Source organism: Xenopus laevis, chromosome 5L, assembly GCF_017654675.1.
Source record: "Xenopus laevis strain J_2021 chromosome 5L, Xenopus_laevis_v10.1, whole genome shotgun sequence".
Taxonomy (NCBI): domain Eukaryota; kingdom Metazoa; phylum Chordata; class Amphibia; order Anura; family Pipidae; genus Xenopus; species Xenopus laevis.
The window spans coordinates 44,206,153-44,211,670 of record NC_054379.1 but is presented as its reverse complement, the minus strand read 5'-3'; positions in this window follow the sequence as shown (position 1 = coordinate 44,211,670).

Here is a 5,518-nt window from a genome sequence, read left to right as displayed (position 1 = left end):
TCCTTGTCTTCACTTTCACTGAGCTTGAGAACCACACTCTGTTCTGTGTAACCGTTAAAAATTCACAATTTCGTCAACATTTTGTTTTAATGAATTATGATAACAGCTGATGACTCCATAGCATACTCGATATCATACTCCATATCATACTTCATATCATACTCCATATCATACTCCATATAATACTCCATATCATATTTCATATCATACTCCATATCATACTTCATATCATACTCCATATAATACTTCATATCATACTCCATATCATACTCCATATCATATTCCATATCATACTTCATATCATACTTCATATCATACTCCATATCATACTTCATATCATACTTCATATCATACTCCATATCATACTTCATATCATACTCCATATAATACTCCATATCATACTTCATATCATACTTCATATCATACTCCATATCATACTTCATATCATACTTCATATCATACTTCATATCATACTCCATATCATACTCCATATCACACTTCATATCACACTCCATATCATACTCCATATCATACTTCATATCATACTTCATATCATACTTCATATCATACTTCATATCATACTCCATATCATAATTCATATCATACTCCATATAATACTCCATATCATACTTCATATCATATTCCATATCATACTTCATATCATACTCAATATCATACTCCATATCATAATTCATATCATACTCCATATCATACTCCATATCATACTCCATATCATACTATTAGGTGTGACTGATGCCTGTCTGGTGAGGTTGATCTACTACTAATCGGAGGGTTGTGTAAAAGCTGAGCTCAAAGGATCTGATTCTATTATCAATGTTATTTACCATGTATTCTAAGCTAAATGACACAGGGACCAAGCCTCCTCTGTACATGGCACTTGATTTTATAACTGTGTAAATGGATATTTTATTTGATGCAGTGTTTGTTCCCCTGTCTCTACTATTAAATGTACACAAGTAGTGCTATACAATGTAAAGGGACCTTTTTTCCTACTGCTTCTACTGGTCATTATAGACTATTTAGGCCCTATTGTTCCTTTTTAAACTGCCTTTCATAGATGGATTTGCTTTTTTTAGGGCAATGTAGATCTAAACTCTAAATTCCTTGAAAGGAAATATATACAGGTTTGGAACTTGTTATCCAGAATGATCAGGACCCGGAGTTTTCCAAATATATGGTAATTTGGATCCCCATACCTGAAGTCTACTAACACATCATTTAATCATTAAACCCAACAGTAAGGATTAATGAAATCTTAGTTGGGATCTAGTACAAGGTACTGTTTTATTATAACAGAGAAAAAAGGAAATCATTTTAAAAAATTTGATTACAGGTATGGGATATGTTATTCAGAATGCTTGGAACCTGGGGTTTTCCGGATAATGGATCTTTCCATAATTTGGATCTTTATACCTTAAAGGAGAAGTCAACCCATTAAGAAAAAATCCGTACCCCAACCCCATTGATACCCCCCTCCCTCCTCCCCCAGCCTAACTGCCTCCCATAGGGAAATGACCCATACTTTATACTTACCTCTCGGCGCAGATTCTGGCATCGAAGTTCCACGCAGCCATCTTCTGGGTCTTCGGCAAGCTGAGTGGGAGATCGGCATGTTGGCGCATGTGCAGTTGAAACAATTTGCTGGTTTGCGACACCTGCAGATGCACCGAAACTCGCAAAAATTGGCGAAGCACCGGAAGAAGACACGAAGACCCGGAAGATGGCTGCGTGGAACTGCGCCTAGGGGTAAGTATAAAGTATGGGGCATTTCCCCGGGGAGGGGCAGTTAGGCTGGGGGGAGGAGGGAGGGGGGGTCTCAATGGGGTGGGGGGTACGGGTTTTTTTCTTAATGGGTTGACTTCTCCTTTAACTCTACTAGAAAATCATATAAACATTAAATAAACCCAATAGGCTTATTTTGCTTCCAGTAAGGCTTAATTATATCATAGTTTGGATCAAGTACAAGATACTGTTTTATTATTACAGAGAAAAAGGAAATTATTTTGAAAAATTTGGATTATCTGTATAAAATGGAATCTATGGGAGACAGTCTTTCCGTATTTCAGAGATTTCTACATACCGGGTTTCCGGATAACAGGTCCCATATCTGTATTTGATGGCCCTCCTGTTATTTGAAGCTTTCTGGATAATGGTTTTTCCGGATAACGTACCCCATACCTGTACAATACATCAGTGCTGAAGCACTCAAAACATATGCTTCAAATACACAGGGAGGGTGCCAGATCTTAACAAGAATACAGGAAAAAAAGAGTCAGGAAAAGATGTGTAATGTCTAAGAATGAAAAAACATCATAACCTACTGGTAGCTGCTTCCCATCCCTGTATATTGCAAGCATGCTACATATCTTACCCCAGTGTGATGCTTAGGACAGTCACTGGACATTGGAATTCAGCTGCTATATTGCCATATTGAAATAATTTGATGTATCACATACAATGGATTTCCAATACAATATATTGGCAAGGGTTGTCAGTGGTTAAATGTACTTTCCCTGGAAAAATCCTGGGCATCAGACTTTGTGTTGTGCCATAGCATTAAAGAACCTGCAGTAAGAATTCCATCAGCTCAGACATCTATGTACCACTTGCCTTTTCTCCCTAATAACTAGGGGTGACCTCCTGACAACTGAGCAGTAGGTGCTGGGAATTACTGCAGAGCCAACACATGTGAGCCCGCTGTTGTATGTAAAGTCCATTCAGCAGAGTTTCACAAACACATTGCCTGTTCTAGCAGCAGCTCAGCTTGTTCAGATGAACCAAAGAAATTTGGAGTGATTTACTGTTTGTCCAGCTCAACAAATCTCAGTATTAAAGCCAGAGTTACACTCGTTACATACAATATTAGAGGTTGTTATAACACTCTCCACTGATGAGCTGGTTCATGAACGATCAACTATTAAACTTACATCTGGCCACGTTCAAGAACACTGCATGCTACTGCCAGCACCCACAGGCTGCATTTCTGGATTACAGCTGAAGGTGGAAAATAAGAAGGTTAGTGCAGAACACTTTATCTCTGCGTCTTTGAATAAAGAGAAAGAAAAGTGGCTGGAGGGTAAAGATGCATTTGAAATGCAACAGAAAACCCTTAATGTAATGAGCTGCTTATCCAGATAATACATTTTTCATATGATTGTGTCTAAGTTTTCGCTTTTTTGCTTTCAAATAGTGATTCACCTTTAAGTTAACTTTTAGTATGTTATAGCCAATTCTAAGCAACTTTACTATTGGTCTTCAGTATTTATAATTTTTTAATGGTTTGCCTTTTTCTTCTGATTCTTTCCAGCTTTCAAATGGGGATTATCCCTGGCCCCCATCTAAAATACAAATGCTCTGTAAGGCTACACATTTATTCTTATTGCTACTTTTAATTATTATTATTATTATTATTATTATTATTATTATTATTATTATTATTATTATGGTATTCATCTTTCTATTCAGGCCCTCTCCTTGTTCAGTGTAATCAGTTCATGGTTGCTAGGGTAATTTGGACCCTAGCAACAAGATTGCTGAAATTTGCAAACAGGAGAGCTGCTGAATAAAAAGCTAAATAACTCAAAAAACACAAATAATAAAAAATGAAAAACAATTGCATATTGTCTCGGAATATTACTCTCTAAATCATACTAAAAGTCAACTCAAAGGTGAATAACCCCTTTAAGTAGCTTGAAACAAGCCACAGAGATATGAAATGCCTTTGATCATTAAAGAAGAAAGTCAAATATTCTGGCTAAATACGTTTGTTTTGGGCTTCTGTACTAGCATCAGGGCACCATAGCCCATTGACATTGAAGATGCCTAAATAAACCTATTTAATCCTACAATTATTCTATACAATATACTATTGCCACTACCCCGGTAAACACTATAATGAATTCCCCCTACATTTAATCAAAAGTAAGCAATAGGGCACTGAGTATTTCACTGTACATAAACCAAAAAAAAGTTGCTTAAAACCCAGGATTTGAAACTAGTAGCTCCCCCAATTCTTTTATAGGGTGTTGTCTGTTGCTTTAGCGTAGGGAATGACTCACAATATACTAAATATATATCCTATATCTGAAAACACGGGAAATACGGGAAGCTCTGAATTACAGGAAGGCCATCTCCCATAGACTCCATAATAAGTAAATAATTGTAATTTTTAAAAATGATTTCCTTTTTCTCTGTAAAAAAGGACATACTTTATAATTATTTAATGTTTAAGTGACTTTGTAGTAGACTTAAGGCATTTAGATCCAAATTACGGAAATATCCCGTATCCAAAAAAAAACCCCCAGTCTCAAGCGTTCTGGATAACAGGTCCCATCAATTTTTTCTTTATACAAAAATCCAAGGGGAAGTGAGGCCCATGTCCAAGTAAAGCAGTAGCTCAAATCTTGATGAATTAAAAAGGCTTTATTTAGGACATGCACATGCACTGTTTGATTCCTGACGAAGGTCCCTGTGGGGGATCGAAACGTTGAGCAAAATAAACCCTTGGAAGATTGATTCAGCAAGTCCTGTGAGTGCCGTTCTTCTGCATTGCTTGTGTTATTTCTTAGCTCAGGCACCCAAGTGAAACAACTGTCTATGGTGTGCACCTTATGTCTATATATGCCTATATATATATATATATATTCCTATATATACAGTATGCCTATATACAGTATTAGGTACATTTTTGTTTTGGGGTTGACTTGCCCTTTAAGTGCTTAATTGATTCAATACACTGTTGGAATGAGGTCCCTGCCTAAAGAGCTTACAATCTATTAAGAGGAGACAGAAACAAAAAAGGGGTAAGGATCAAGGTCAAAGGTCAAAGGTGTGTTACTGCAGATGAAGACTAACTAAGTTCTTCCTCTAGAAGGTGATTTTTTTTATTTCTCTTTATTTTAATTCTTCAAATACACTTTCTCAAAGTTTAACAATGTATTATTGGATTATACTTTTATATTTTTCCACATATCTTACAGGGTCTGTGAGACATGAATTGAAATTGGCTGATATACCCTATGGAGAGCACATGGTGACGTTGTTCATTAAAAGGCACTTATTATAGCACAATATATTTCCCCACTGGAGGTTTGGGCTACTAGAGCCTGCACTCTGGCTGGGGGAAACAATAATATTTTGGCCAGAAAATGCTCCTAACCTGTGATATGATGCCCCGGTTCAGATGGCCATACTCGAGTGCCCTGCTCGCTCATTATGTGCGTTTGTGTGATGTAAGATTGTCAACAACTCCTCCCTTGATCTTACAAAACATGCATTGGCAGGGCCCTCTCTGGCCAGTAAAATAACAGCCTATGCCAGGGCCAGTATTACAAATTTACCAGCAACGTAGCTGTCTGTAAATTAGTAATTCCTATTTATTTGACCCCCAGCCACCTCTGAACTGCAACATCACTACTCCACCCCTGCAATGTCACAACTCCACCCCACTACAGCACTACCTGCCACCTTTTGGACCTGCCTCTACCCCATATGTCAT